This window comes from Strix aluco, chromosome 11 (assembly GCF_031877795.1).
Source record: "Strix aluco isolate bStrAlu1 chromosome 11, bStrAlu1.hap1, whole genome shotgun sequence".
Lineage (NCBI taxonomy): Eukaryota > Metazoa > Chordata > Aves > Strigiformes > Strigidae > Strix > Strix aluco.
In genome coordinates, this window is record NC_133941.1 from 18,117,664 (window position 1) to 18,134,036 (window position 16,373).

General features: G+C 47.3%; 1 protein-coding gene across 1 annotated transcript in view; it reads right to left on the bottom strand.

The window, feature by feature from the left end:
* SFMBT1 (Scm like with four mbt domains 1) overlaps positions 1–10,375 on the bottom strand; it is an 80,934-nt gene extending 70,559 nt beyond the window's left edge. Inside the window, exon 1 of the mRNA XM_074836424.1 lies at positions 10,311–10,375. The gene's annotated coding sequence lies outside the window, so the exon portion shown is untranslated. The remainder of the gene's footprint in view (positions 1–10,310) is intronic.
* Between the last annotated feature and the right edge of the window lie 5,998 nt (positions 10,376–16,373).

Consider the following 16,373-nt stretch of genomic DNA (forward strand, 5'->3'; position numbering starts at 1 on the left):
CCTACAAGGGGACTGATCTGATCTCTTTCATCTAGACTGGGGGTGTTCATTTTGTCATTTTTCCAACTGAAGTAACCAGTGATCTATTCACACCATAGCATGTAGGCTTGGTGGCTGTGTGGAAGCCTGGAATACATATCTGAACTAACAGCATTTGAAAAACTTCACAACCTGGTTAGTTCAGAATAACTGAAGATCTTTTAAATGTTGAAAATACCAGTGTTAAATTCCATACCACATGCTGCATAGCATATCTAGTCAAAGATAACTTTGTTTAATAAAGTTTCATCATTTAATGAAGTTAATTCATCAAGTAACTTATCAAGAAGTAAGAGTTTTACTAAGTATATGACACAACCTGGGCATTAAGACCAAAACCAAATTTAATGGTCACCTCAGGTGAAAGGGTGGTCAAAAACTAACAGGAAAACATAAGAAGTGGTATCAGCATTTTTGATTTATACATCCTCCACCACCATAATGAAAACTTCCTTACATTAAAAAAGAAGTACGCATTGTAAGTGCTAAGAAGTGCCAGTTTAAGACTCTCTTGCATATGGAAATATTATTTCAGTATTAATGTTGCTATAAGGATGCAATTTAGTTTTATGCAATATAATTCCTTCTCCCTCTCCCCTGCAAAATACCTGTATGAATGTCCAAAGGCGAACAATGGCAGAAGCTGCGGCCACATAAACCCAAAGGCCAGCACCTTATGCACAGTTTCCCTGAGCTCCAGGCATACTGCTTCCCATGCCCTCTGCCTGTGAGTTGAGTACAGAAATACCTACTTGAAACAGAAAAAAGAAAATCCATCAGACAGGTGCACACTGTTCAGGTTTCAACTGTGGGAACCTCCGAGCACCATTAATTCCCCTCCAGTGTCTTCAACGTAAGTTAAGGAAAGCAAACATCTTGCAAGCTTGGTGTCCACAGACACAGTACCATCCTTCCAGGACCTGCTATTGTCCACAGACACTTGAGTAATTTTGGAGTATTTTCTGGAAGATCATCTCATCCTTTAAAGGCTGATTATAAAGACAGGAAGTAATGATAGAAATATAAACATAATTTTTCACAATACAAGGAGGAATACTGAGTCTGTACTGAGTCCTGCTTTTCAAGAGAAGCACACAAATATGAAATAAGTGCAAAGTTTTAAGACAATACAGAACTACTTAAGAGACGAAAAATAAATGTTGTTTGCTAAGAACTGCAGAAGGATAATAGAAGATGAAATTAAAGGCAGGATAATAAGACATAGAAGAAAGAAATAACCTCACCTATGCAATAAGATCTAAATTAGCTACTGCAACTCAGTATTTTGATTGTTATGACTAATTCTCTTGAAGCATCGATTCCATACTCATTAAGAGCCCCAAGGAATGGAGAGGTAAACGGAAAACACTGTGCTACAATTCTAGAAATCCAGAGTACCTTGAGACAGCATGTAGTGCTGGTGTCAAACTGCCATGTCGAGACTAGAAGATGCACAAAAAAGGTATCAAAGAAGATCAGAGGCTTGAAATACTTCTATACCAACAGAGACGAATGTATAATTCAGTTTTACAGTAAAGTCAAGAAATGACCACAGCCAGGAAGAACAGTCCTGCCCAGTCCAGCACTGCACACACACACAAGCTGTGGACAGGCTTCCAGCATCCTTTGGATAATAAAACTGGTTCCTTTTTCGAGCTGAACAGTGCAGCTCTGGAAGAGTACAATAGAGATGTGTAAAATCAAAACTAGTATGAAAAAGAAGAATAAGGAAAGGTTATTCACTATTTTTCCTACCACAAGAACCAGAAAACACAAACTGAAGCACCTTTTCACGTTGCACATAATTAAACTGCAGACTCATAACCACAGGAAGTTGTGGATTCAGACAGGATTAGACAAACTGAGAACAGGTCAAATCACTGGTTCCTACGCAGCCTACACAGCTGCATCACCGACTGCGAGAAGATTGTGCTCTACTTCACTGTTTCTTATCCTCATTTCAAAGGTTTTTGAGGTGAGACACAGGACTAGGTGTCCTACTGATCTGGTACATTATGGCAATTTTTATGCTCATCACAACTTAAGCTAGACTTGAAGCCACTCTTCTTCCAGCAATGCAGAGAAACTTCTCAGTCACCTCCAACAGCTATCACGCTGGTATTTTTCTTTCCAATCCCACTGCTAAAGTATAATCTCAGACAGGTTAATTTTATACACTGAAGTGAATTTTGCCATGCTGTTTGTCAGAAATCAAGTTTTTGCATTGCGGTAAGACAGACTCCTCCCTTTTGGGCAGATAATAAAGAAATCATATACTATCAGTCTTTGAAATCCAAAATACACCGTTTGTTTCAGAGACTCTTCCAGTCTGACCATTGCAACCACCATAACCCAGCTTTCTGAAAAGGCAACTCTTTAGAAACATCAGTGCTGCTATTTTTCTATAAAGGTGCCTCCACTAGTTGATAGGCAGTTGTTGATATCATCTATCACTCACGTTTGCGTGTAAGAATGATCAAGACTGACAAAGCATATTTTGATGTCATTATCTACGTAACGGCACAAAAGGAAAGCATTTATATACCTTGCTTCAAATAAAAGCATATTAAGCTACATAATACTGCAATTTCTCAGTAACATAAAAATAGTTCCCAGTAACATTCAACCACTGTTTGGAAACAAAGTATAAATGAAAAAGATTAAACCTGAATATTTAAATAAAAAACTTAGCTTTACTATAAAAAGATAACTTCTGTATTTCTTACTGTATAATCATAAGGATTATAATTTCTGTCAAGTTCCTTTTAGAGGGAAATTGGACTCCAATTAGAAGTAAAAACTGTACTTTCATTTTCCTTAGCTAAGTAATATTCTTACCTTAAAAGTATATACAGGGAAAGCAGAAACAAAGAAAACAATATTTTGGTTTTCAATTTAATAAGTACATAAACAGAGAAACATTACCTGCAATTAAGAAAGTAGATTTTTTCTTGTCACCTTATCCTTCCACCTGTTATGCTCCTGTCTTATTTTTGTACCAAGATTGGAAGAAGAGGCAATCTTCCCTGATTTTTCAGTGTCCAGTCATTATCTCTTACTTACATAAGCTGAACTGTTTGGAAAATCAAAACCAAACAAACCGACTGTTGGACACACTGCCCCTACACTTGCAGCGAGGCTAGAATTATCTTGAACTGGCTTATTATCACAATAAACTCTGGATTCATGTACTTAGCCGAGCCACTTCCCTAAATACACTGGTTTTCATTACGAGGAGTGACAAAATACATGCTTACATTTGCTAGAGAGTAAGTTCAAAAAGTAAGATTTGGCTACAACAGCAATGGGAATTCAAAATTCAGTTCCTCCCCCAAATCTATTACAAAATTTTAATAAATAACCCAAGACATAAAATAATCACCTTAAAAAGCATAATTTTGCTCTTGCCTCTGGACTAAAAAGCCTCGCTTGCTAACTTGATTTGCAAGTCTGGTTTGCAAATAAAGGAGAAAACTTCCCTGAAAGAGGGAAAGATTTTCCTATGTCTGTGCCCATGGTCACAGTCCTTTAAAAGGAGTTGATTAGTTCCTTTCAGTTGGTCAATTAATGCTACATATGTAACACTTCTGACTGATCCTGCACTTTCATTATTTCTTAGGGCCATTAGTTTAACCCTCATGGTAACACTTTAAAGAGCAATGAGCAAAGTAATCCTGGAAGGAACCACTGCCTTCTTCAATAATTTCTCTTTTAGGATGCGCATTATGTGAGTTCTGCTGGCCCAATGGCAAGAAAGCATCCCGTGTTTTCACCCGGCCTGTCTGCTAGGCATTTCCTACCCGGACATTTCTTTCAAGAGTTTTGTTTTACAGATCTTGTCATTTATATTAAAACACCACTCAAACAGTTTAGTACTCAACACATGAATGGGGGCATATTTGGAACTCGACAGTAGGAAAAAATAAATACTAATATATACACGAGAGAGAGAGAGAAAGCCTGTGTATATAACACATACACCTGTCAGGCTTTGATGGCAGTTCTCAGTACTGTCTAGAAACACCACAGCTTTTTCAGCATCACATCCTCATTCTCAGAGCAAAGTTGATGGGCACTGAGGCCAATGGTGGTCTCCTTTCAAGAGAAGATGCTTTGACAAGAGGGAAAGATACTTACAAAAAAATCATCCTCGTTTCAGGCAAGGCTTTTCAGTATGATGGACTTCCACAGTCCTTAGATTTAAAATACTTTTATGTTTTCTGATTTCAAGACCAGTAACTTTTTTTCAACCAGAGGCCATGGCTCACCATGAACAGAGCAAAGAGCATGCCTGAGCTGCAAGCATGCATGTTACTAAAGTTCATGAGGAGCCAGGTATTCCTAAATGTATTTACTTCCATCAAGATATGACAAGAAAAAAAATCCCAAATAAAAAAGAAAAACTTAAATTTATATATATTTTCACAGGTCAAGAGATCAAGAAGAGATAAAAAATGTGAAGGTATCACTTATTCCAGTATGGAGATGCAAGACACCCACAGAACTTACACAGCCATTTGTAATAAATGTGCACCCAGCATCAGAGGGGAAGTACCTTTACTTCCTGACTTGATGGCTTTCTTCTGGAAACAATGACAAATCTGAAGGTGCTATTTATGGCTTTCTCTCACACATCCCCAGAAGAAATAGAGACTACAGCCTCTAAATACATCAAGATGGAGTTCATCTTCTCCAATCCACTTGATATCTACTTCAGTATCACTGCTCCAGTCCCTCACATCCTTGAAAAAGATTAAGTGACAAACAGCAAAACCTTGCAGGGTTCCCCTTCACCACCATTACTTTCAACCAATGACCCAATTCTGCAAGACAGAGCACCTCTTGAGATATGCTGAGAGCCCTCGACTCCAATCAGCCAAAATGGGAGAGGAGGTCACTCAGCCCTGCATAGTTTACTCTTAGAGAAAAAAAAAATCCAAGATGCATCTCTTCTCCCTCTCATCAGTACTCTCAGAGAATCTCAACGCTGGTTTAATAGCTGCACCATTTTTAGATAACATCAAATTCCACTAGTCTCCTTCCCAATTCATCTGTTTGAAGAAAGAGATCGTTTCTGTAGTGAACAAGAGTGTCCTCAAGTGTAACAGCAAATAAACCAGTGTAAATGAAGTGCCACAGCAATATAAACAATGACCTTGAAAACCAGCAAGCTGCTGCTCAGGGTGACTCTAGGGACAATAATCACATTTTAAATGTCCACATAATCTTAACAAATTAAGATTACTTATGTAACTAGCAACAAACCTGAACTGTAGGTAAGTATCTGCCATCAGTCCACCTGCCAAATTCGAATGGGTGAAAAAAACCAAAACAAAACACGCATAGCTCCCACCTACTTTAAGTGGAGGAAAAACTCCTATTTGAGCATTGTTTACACAGAGTAATCTGTGCAGCAAGAAGCTAGCGTTATTTAAAAAAGACAGCTTGAAAGAGAAGAAATCCTAGTATTAGGCACCTACAGAAGAGATGGCTATTCTACTACAAACATTGGAAGTCCTCTCACTTCAGGTCTTAACATTATTGCTTACCTGGTTTTCTTAGGAAGCAAGGCTCACTTGATTAATTTGAAATGTCTGCATGTAGAGTTTTCCGCCTATCCTCTCATGACTTTCATCAAACCCAGTCAACAAAATGTGAGAGAGGGGCAGGGGTCTCAATGATACTAAGATCCTACAAATGTTGTACTAGGATGCTTATTTTCACAAGGAAAATAAATCAAAATATCACTGTCTCCATTGAAAGAAAGACTAATGCAGATATCGCAGAGAATTCAGAAGAGGTAAGAAAGGAAAAAGAGGAGGTGGAGACTGAGGAAGAAAGAGACCTTGGGACCAGGGCTTCCTTAGTCCTGTGGCTCCCAGGCCTTGTTTATTTGCACAGTTCCTAGGGAAACGCTCCTCAGTGGTGTCTGTGGGTGACAATCCAGTACTACTAAAACAAACAAAGCAGAAACCTACCTAAGACTTAGCGCTTTCCATCTTCAAAGTGTTTTTAACGCATTCATCTAGGACTCTCTAACTACTATGCAGCTTTGCATTAGTTAAAATACACTAATTTCCCAGAGACGTAGAGAGTTACCTGGAGAGACCCAACTAATATGCAGAATATCTTGTTCCAGCCTAAGCTCACACCCTCCTTTCTCATAGGGGAACATTGAAAATATTCAAACATGTGACTCCCCTAAGAGATGCCCTATTAAGAATGCTGAGTAGAATTCATGTTGTAATACTTCAATTCTACATTCTTTGCCAAGAACACTTTAAAAAAAATACAATCTCACCCATAAAATAGAAGCATAATAATGATTATGATGATAATAACAATAATAATAACAATAACAACAACAACAATAGTAACAATTCTCCTCCCATGATCACCACCAATCCACAAAGGTTGTCAGCAAAGTCCAGGAAAAGGGAAGAAAAGTCAATACGGATACACAGTGAACACAAAACGTTTATGTATCCTACATGCACCAAGTCTTACTTTTTTAAAAAAAATATATTCTGTACCCTTAGAACCAAAAGCATTTTAAAATTAAATGAGCAATAAGCAACGTCTCAATGCTTCCTTCACAGGCTTTATCAATATAAAGAAAGTTGAGCAGTGGAAAGAATTATGGATTAAAGATAGAGAAACTATATAATTACATAAAAAAATACCATTACTCTCATAACAAGGCTTTTAAAATAATAAGACATTAATATATAATTAACATTAAAATTTACTCTAATTTTCAACTGTTGCTAAACTTGGAGAATGTAAGCTGCTAAATCTCCCTTTCAGGATCTTGCATACTAACACAACACGTGCCTTCAGGACAATTTCAGCAAGCATTTGAATCAAAACAGAACAAACCAAATCAACTCCGACCCCCTTACTTTATCTCCTGGCTTTTCAAGTAAGAAAGTAATCTTGAGAGGGAAATAAAAAACAATCCTAAAAGCTCTAAACAACACCCACGTCAAGTTTAAATCTATGACCTAAAAACTGATAGCCATTTCCCAAAGGCAGAAGGAAATGGGCAGAGAGTCAAGTGCACTACCAGCAGCAGCACTGATGCTCAAAGCTACCAAAACAAAGACGGCACATAAAATCTGCTAATCATCAAGCAAGATGAGTCAGATGGCCAGCACAAAAGAAAGACAGTATAGTTCCAGAAAACATTTGTAATTTACACAGGCTACACAGTTTTAAGTCAATGATCAATCTACAAGATATAGAAATGCACACTTAAAAGGTCAAGAAACCAAATCCAAAGACTATTCTGTAACACTAAGACTGCCATGTTAACATAGGAACAATGGATGTAATGCAAGCCCTGTGTTTTTAGGTATCGAAAGCTCTCTCCCCAAAATGCCCCTTACGAAACACCTCCCAGGTTTCAATTTCTCCTGCACTTTAAAGGACACTTTAGTGAATTTAACATGAGCCATTTCACTGTCAAGGTGTTCATGTAATTAAGTTACCATGTGTCTAAAGTGCATCACTTGTAGGACAATTACTTAAGTCAAGCCAGCACAAAGTGACTGTATTGATGTCTGCATCCCTGCATGATGATCATGGCATGGCCAGACTTCCACTTAAAGAGATTTCCAACAACAAGTAAGAGTGGATTCAAAAACGTGTATGACAGAAAGGCTAAGGTCTACAGCTGTCACTGGTGTGCCATGAAACAACAACAAAAAACCCCGGTAACATGTTACCAAAACATACTATGACAGGAGTATTTTTGCAAAAATCTTTAACATCTTCCCCATGAGACAGTGAAGGGGTTCCCATAATATAAAGATTACACCATGCAAACTCTATCAGTCACTAACATGTCATCTTACACTTAACCCACCTTTCTTTTCCACACAGCAATTACTTAGGAGATTTGCCAGGTTTAAGAATCAGGTAAGATAATTCAATAAAGTAAATTAATAGTAGAGGGGGAAAAAACTGCAAAGGAAAAACCATAGAGATCACTAATTACTAAGATCTGCCACTGTTTCTCAGCTATCTATCTTGCACTGCTGTCTCCTGTGGAGAATGTGTGTGCCAGCTTTAACATAACAGGGTACTTGAGTCTTCCAGTGTAACTGCCCGGCAGAGACATACACCAAACATGAGCAAAGCCATTCTCCCAACACTTTCATGCTAAGTCTTAGGCATGAGTTGTAAAAAAAAAAAAAAAAAAAAAAGAGTGAGATCTATCAGTTTTATTTTGCTGTCTGTCTTGTCCAGAAGCATCTTCCCTTTTTTCCACCAACACGGGATCTGGGAAGAACTAGATTTCATTCTCATCCTTCAATCACAGCAACAATTCACAAACCAAAAGTAAAAGAGGAAATGGCTGAATTGAAGGCAGGAAGCCCGTGTTTTCATCTTGACATTGATTTACTTTGCCCAAAAAGCTGGCTACTTTGAAACAGCAATGACAGACCTTAGCCAGATCAGGAATCCATCCTGCCGGGTACTGTAGATGCTACAAGTTACTATTTCCCATTAACAACTTTTTCTTTTACAAATCAGATGTTTCTGTCCAGGTCATGTACATTGTAAACCACAGATAAGTTGCAAAACTGTGGTATTTCTGAAGTTACAAGATGGGTTATCACTTTCTCCAGCACGACTTTTGCAGGGTGCACCTTTTATTCTGCCTTACGGAAATGTTCGCTATGGTAACCTCCCGGGCTACTGACAGCAGCCAGCTCCCTTGAAGGAGCAGCAAAGAAACAGCAAGGTAGGCCTTTTCTTTTGCTGTAAAACCTCTCCCACCAGAATTCTGATGTCAGAGTGGGTAAAACCGTCAGACATAAAGGTTACCATGTAAAACCATTTTATAATGGCAACAAGTTTCTCCAGAGTAGATATAATTGTTCCGCTAAAGCACACATGTGACTGTGAAACGGGCACCACTGGCCCATTTCTGAATAAATAAGGGCCTTGTGGAACGGCATCGGCGAATGTAGTTAAAAATTCACAATTAACTGCCCGCGCTGTTTTTCTTCTCCTTTCATTATTTCCACTGCGGAGGGGGGAGGGGGGGGGGGGGGGGGGAGCCCTGGTAACAAGTTTGCAAAAAAGCCACAGGCGGAAAACTTGCAGAGTCCTCCCCATGCGGGCATTCCGCCCTCCCGTTTCCAGCCGGCGCTGCCCGGGCGGGAGCCCGCCCGCAGCCGATGCCCCGGCGCCGATTCCTCCCCAGCCGAAGTTGGCGTCCCGGGGCATCCCCGGCACCTCGGCGGCCGCCCCGGCAGTGTCACCAGCGGCGGATTTACGACTTCAGGTGCAGAAGCGGCGGGCAGCGCAGACCGACTCCCCGAGAGACAAAGGCTCTCGCTCGCCGGAGCGCCGCCGGGCGCGGAGACGCCGGGGGTGCGGAGCGGCGGCGGCGGGCGCGGCGCGCACACAATGCCCGGCCCCGCGGCAGCGCAGGCCCCGCAGCGCGGGCGGCGGCGCTGCGGGAGAGCCGGCGGCGCGGCCGCGGAGGCGGCGCCCGCCCCTCTTCCCCCCCCCCCCCCCAACACCCACCCACCCACCCAGAACGGGAGGCGAAGAGCCGCCCGCTGACGGGCCACTTGACGGGGAGCGACGCCAGCCGCTGCCCCGGGCGGGACGCGCGCCGCGCCGAGCGGAGCCCGGCCGCGCCCGGCGGGGGTGCGGAGCGGAGCGGGGTTTAAAGGTCCCCTTCCACCGCCATTTTGAGGGGGAGGGGGGCGAGCGAGAGGCGCTCGGTGGGCTCGGCCCCCCGCGGGCGTGGGCAAGGACCAGCCGCGCCGGGGCGGGGGCGCGGCGCGCACAAAGTTCCCGCGGGGGCCGGGCGGGCGGCGCGGGCCGGGCCGGGCGCGTCCCCCGGCGGGCGCGGGGCCGGCCGGGAGCGCAACTTCGGCCCGAGCGCGCCGCGGGACGCCGCGGGCCGGGGCGCCGCGGGCCCCTAGCGGGCGCGCGCAGAGTTGCGCGCGGACAGTTGCGCGGCGGCGGCCGGTCAGCCCCGCGCATCGTTCCTCGGCGCGGGCCAAGGCGCGCTCCCCCCGCGCCGCCGCCGCCGCCTCCCCGCCGCGCTCCGCCTGCCTCTCTCCCCCCCCCTCCTTCTTCTCCTCCTCCTCCTCCTCCTCCTCCTCCCTCGCCGCCTTTTTCCCGCATCCAAACTTCGTGAGCCCGGAAAAACCCTCCGGGCCCCGCGCCCCGCCGGCAAAACGCCCCCAACAGCTGCGCCCGAGGCCGCTCCGCCCGCGCGCGGCCGCCGCCGCCACCCGCCTCACCTGCGGGGAGTTTTTCCAGCCCTGCGCCGCTGCCGGGGCTCGGGCTCCCCGGCGCTCCGCTCACTGCCTCATTCCAATATGGCACGGCCCGCCAGAGCGCATGCGCCCGCCGCCCGCCTGCCTCCCCCCCCCCTCCCGCCCCTCCGCCCTCCCCTCCCCTCCCGGCTTTTCGGGCGCTCCGGCTCCCTCCTGGCGCGGGCGCGCCGAGTCCGCCGCCGCGCCGCCGGGCCGCGCCCCCGGGCCGCCCGCCCGCCCGGCCCCGTGGGGCCCGCCGCCGGCCCCGCCCCCGCCGCGCTGCCCCGGGCACCTGCTCCCGCCGCGCCGGGGGCAGCGCGGGCTCGGCCGCCGGTAACGGGACGCGCCGCCGTCGCGACTCTGCCGGGCCGAGGCGAGGCGGGGCGGGGCGGGCGTCCCCGCCCTGCCCGGCCCGGCCGCCTTCGCTCCGTCGCCGCGGGCAGGGGCACAGCTCGGCAGGCGACCGGTGCCTCCCGCGGGATGCGCGGTCCCGTCTCCACACACACACCCCCCGCCCCCCGTCCGGTGCCCCGGCGAGGATTCAGCCCCCGCTTTCCCCTCGGAGAGGAGTCGGGCCCGGCGGTCGGGGCGCGGGGCCCGGCGGTGCCCCCCGTTGCGCGGCCACGACCGCGACCCTCCCCGCGGGGCCGCGCAGCCGGCGGGGGCCGCGCCGGCGCCGCAGTTTGCGGGGAGCGGGCGAGCGGGCGGCACCGCCGGGCTCCGCGCCGCTTCCCCCCCACCCCACGGTGGAGACCGGCGCCCCGCGCACTCGCCGCCGCTGCCCGCGGCGCAGCGAAGCGAAAGAAAAAGGAAGCGGGTTGTGCAACACCGCGCTCCTCCTGCCCGTGCGACGGAGACGGCGGGGTGGGAAGGGAGCGCCCCCCCGCCCCGATCCGCGCGGGCGGTCCAGACCGAGGCGGTGGCCAGCAACAAGCCCGCCGGTCGGCCCTGGCCAACGGCGGCGGGGGACAGCGGGAGCTGAGCGCGGAAAAGCCCTTGCGCTCCCCGGGAGCGCATCCGCCCGCCCGCGGCGGCGGGCCGAGACGGCGGCGGGAGCGCTGCGGCCGCGCTCCGCTCCGCTCGCCGCCGGGGAGGGACGCGGTCCGGGGCCGCGGGCGCTCGGCCGGCTGCCGGCTCGGCCAGCCCGCTCACAGCGGGACAGGCACCCAGCTCACCGCCCTCTCCACATCCACGGCGGGGGATTGTCGGTGCGTACGTGCCCCTCGCGTGGTGGTGGACACTAGTTGCTGGCAACTAGAAATAAGTGTTCAGAGGGGAAGAGCAGGCGGAGCAGAATAAGCCGTAATCATTTGTCTCTGAAGGGGAGAAGTGCCAAGAAATAAATAAACCGAGCAGCGCCGGAACAGCAGGCAGGAAGAACGAATGTGACCGTGAACTTGCTAATTGCTTATCCAGCGGGCAGATCACACCCCCCGGCCCGTACGCGGTGGCACCGAGCAGACACGCCGAGCCCAAACGACTCCCGGGCGATGCAGTGCGATACCATGCGGGATGTACACAGCCACGCACCCTCACGGGAGAGATTTCCCTCTCCTCGCAGATGAGACGCCTTCGTTTCCCACTGGCTTAAAGTGAAAAAGCGGGGACGTTTCCCCCGGCAGCCGGGAGGGAGCTCAGCGCGCCCGGCCGCCCGGGACAGCGGGGCCCACGCCCGGGCGGGGAGCCGGCCCGGGGCTCGGCAGCCGCCGCGGCGCTGCCCGAGGCCGGGCCTCCGCGGGGCTGGAGGGCTGCTTGCCCGCGATTCCGTTTGCCGGTAAGGCGAGCAAGGCCCGGCGGCGGCCCGCCAGCGGCCCTTCCCGCCGAGGGGCGCGGCGAGGCCCGGGCCATCCGCTAGAGGGGGGTCTCGCCATGCCGATCCCGGCCCCGCCGCGCCCCGGGCCGAGCCCCGGCCTCGGGCGGGCGAGGTGGAATTAACCGTGCAGATGAAACCGCCTCTGCACCGCCTGAGTCCCGGCAGACACCAGCGGGAACATCGAGTGCCGCTCCTGGCAGCCCCCCACCACCCCGGCCAGGCAGGGAGAACATCTCCGCGCCCCCCGCGAGTGGCGCACACCGCCCCCTTCCCAAAGCACAACCCCTGAGGAACTTCTGCAAAAACCCCAAACTGCAGCGTGCAACAGGAAGAAAACCGCAAAAGTCACAAGTACCGCGAAGTTCTCAGACCGGCCAGAGCAAGAAACGTGCCCTTTCGAAATGCTCAGATGATCCTGGAAATTGGCCTTGGGTACATACAACAGAGGAAGACAAGTAGCGTAGAAAAAGAAGCATGATCCACACCAGTCTGATCCGTGAAACACCTAAAAGGTCTGTTTTGCCACTGCACACGGACTTCTATGTCCTATTAACTGTCAGTCACAGCAGGGCAGCTGTTTACAAAATCTTCGACTGGCCAGCTTTGTGATCCATTAGCTTTGTGTCACCTATGGTGATTTGGAGGAGGGTAAAGAGGCACCGAAAGGAAGTTGAATCTTCCTCTCTGGACTTTCCAGTGTATTAGCAAACCTGAAACATGGGGCGAAGACACCACAAATACACATTTCATCCTACAGGGATTCCATTTCTTTATATCCCTTTTCTGGGAACGGCAGTACACGAGACACCCAACACCATTTTATTATCCAGTTTGGAGGATGACCTGGATGACTACGCTGCCGTACGGGCGCCCTGCCTTCAGACAGCCCAGGTGCCTTGCTTCTAGCTTCAAGGCTTTTCTAGCATCCACTCTTCTGAAACTAGAAACTTTCTAATTTCCAGTCTAAATGTATTCACTACAACTTATAGCCATTTGTTCTTTACCATTATTACCCTTCAGATTAAATAATTTTGCCTCTCTAATATCTACCTAAAATGTCCCTATAAATAGCAATCAGATCATCATCTCTCAGTCTTTCTGCTGGTTTTTAATCTTCTCTCTAAATAGGTTTCCATTCTTCCAGCATCCTCTATACCTTCTACCCTGTGTGCACTGTTCTAAACCAGGTCTCAACAACTGCCTTGCACAATGATATTAATACTGTGCCATCTACTGAAAACACCTCACTCGATGCATCCCAGAATACATTAGCATTTTTAAGACCATATTACAGTGGCATCGTAGTTACCCTACAACCAATAACGTACCTGGATTCCTCTCTTCATAATCTCGCGTTTCATGAACCTCTGAGCTTACTCGCAGTTATTCTAATTAATCTTTAAGTGCATGACTTCTTGCTGTTATATTCCATCCCATTTCTGGTACTCCAGGCAATAGATCATCTTCAGCAATTGTGCTAATGCAGTTTAAGAAGATACTATGCCTTAAAAAATGCATCTTGTCCTATTTTTAAGATTATTTACCATCCAGCCTGCTCAGGTTTCCCCTCTTCCACGGCAGCTCACTCTGCACAACCCGTCCGCACCTTTGGCCATGTCAGAAGGGTGGCAAACACACGGCTCCTGTAAAGCGCTCGGCTCCTGAGCCTCTGTGAAACTTCCCGGCTCAAGGCTACCCACAAATTTCTCAGTATGCTCCATTTCTTCAGCCAAAACTACCATTGGCAACATGCTACTCTCCAAGAACCATGATGGTTCACCTGTTTCCCTATAACTTCTTACTATATTTTGGCACTTGGTTTTGTTTTGATGCAGGCTCTGTTAGGCCATTTCTTTTACAAAATTAAACCTGAATGCTTCATGCAAAATAAGCCACATGTCTTTTAGGATCATCAGCCTCCCAATCATTAAAAACTTGTTTTTCTTGTTTACATTAAGTGGTTAAAGAGGGTTTCTAAATTTTCTCTATATCCTCAGTACTTGAATCATTAAGTCACATTCATTGTTAGCATCACACCACCTTTTCCTTCTGTCACTCCCTCATATTAAGGAAAACCTTTTCTGAAGCTAAGTTTTCAAGCTGTGTGAAGAGCATTAGATGATCGGTACCCAGGTGTGTCAGCCAGTGTCCCCTAAGCAGGATTCTCCGCTCCTTTCAGTGAAACATTCAGCTTGGCTTTGTTTTGCTACATTAATTAGGACCACGCTCCTATAGCCTGCAAGTGCCAAGAAGTCCCTCTGACTGCACTGAATTTTTGAGTGCACGGACAGCAGGCTCAAGCCGTACATCCTTGTGCTGAGAACAGCACTAGTGTGGGTTTGCAATCCTTTGCTTGTACTCAAACATAACCCATGGAGCAGAGCGTTCCCCTTTCATGAAGTGAGCATAATTCAGTTACAGGAACATCACAAGTGCCTGCGGGAGCAAAACGCAGAGGCGATTGCTTTAAGTTACAGATATATTAATTCAAATTAGATACAAGTTGGTTAAAACTTTTTGTCTCTACTTCTAGAGCAGAAGATTTGCTTGAGTAAAGATTGTGAGATTGGATCTAGTGTAGACATATGAGTACCATATACTGGTCTTACTGCAATCACTATTTGTACCTTACGTGGGGAATCCAAGTGTGCTTCTGAAATCCTGGAACCTCTTGAGACCCTCATCTGCAACCCAACCCCTTAATGGGGCAAAAGTTGGTGTTTGTGAAGGAAACAGGGGCATTACAAGAGCTGCAGGGCAATCCAACATGGCCCAGGATGCCCAAAGTGGAGCTGAGACCAAGACGAGTTAGTCTAACTCTCTGCTCCACAGGCAGCTCAACACAGTGATTTGAACTCATTAAGTTTTCCCTGACTATAGGGACTTTATCAGCAAATGCTGTTGATGTTTAGCTGTTAGCTTAGAACTGCATGGCTTATTCGAAAATATACAGTATTTTAGTACATGCTAAAGAATAAAAATTGCTAAAGATTTTTTAACATTCAGTGCTCTCCACCATTCCCATGGGCATCAATGCTCAGCTCATACTTTTGGGCTAATAACTGGATACATGTTGAAGTATTTGCAGTTGCCATTTCTGTGGGCAATGAATCAGACTAACTCTGCCCCAGAAGATAATCTCCTGTGGGTGACTGAGTGACATCCCTGGACTTCTGCTTTGCTCTTCCTCTTTTCAGGCTTTGTTTAGTCTGAAAATTATGTCAGTTTTAAAGTTGGTGAAAGGCTCAGCTGATGGCCCTGTGAAAGACAATCTGTTCATCCCCAAAGGAACCATAATACAGACACAAGAGAAGAGCCACTTGGACTCCTCCCTTTGCTGTTGCAGAAACACGCTGGTGGCACACAAGGTAAGTGCAGTTCAGACCATCCATCTCCTTCAGTGGTCCTGTTAAAGATGCACCCCCCATTAGCAGCAGGTACCAGATGTGCCAGTAACTTATGGTGTGGACATTGGGGAATAGTTATTGAGGCAATACTTTCCTTTGTTTCAAATGTTCAAGACAGCTCTCTTTAAAAGGCATTTCATTGGCATGCAGATATGCTTGGTCAGGTTCAGCTGTAGGATGGAAGGAAGAAACAGATCCGAGTGGTTTGCTCCATACCTTCCCTTCCCCACCTGCCTGCTTTCTGGTTTCGAGACTCCAGACTTGGCACAAGCAGGCTTCAGGGCCCATGTAGTTCCCTTATCAGTCATTTTAGTAAGTGACAAAAAAGGCTACAGGGCCTTTAGTTAGATGCTCAGCTGGCAGCAGCAGTAGAAGTATCTGTGAACTGGTCCCCGCAGCATAGGACACCCACCTTCCACCTTCTCTCCAGCTTCTAGGCATGATCTTATATGCTTGACTGCTTTTTCCACCTGCATTTTTGCTTCTTTCTCATTTCACCCAACTTCTATTATTTCCTATTAATATCTATTGTACCTGTTGTTTGGTTTATTTTACACTACAGAGTAATTCCCAACATTGTAAGGAAAACAAGTTCATGAAAGAAACCTGGCTTTTACCAGCCATGATGCTGTTCACTTTACAAATGTCTAATTTTCCCCTGCCCTTTGTTTAGTCTATTTAGACTTAGCTTTTCAGAGAGGTTTTGCTTTAATCTGTACTTGTGCAACAGCTCCCCATATATGAGGTCCAGTGTTAGCTGCGTTCCCCGGGCTCATACAGTAATAATTAACGGAGATAACTGACATGAAGTAGACTCCTTCACAGCTT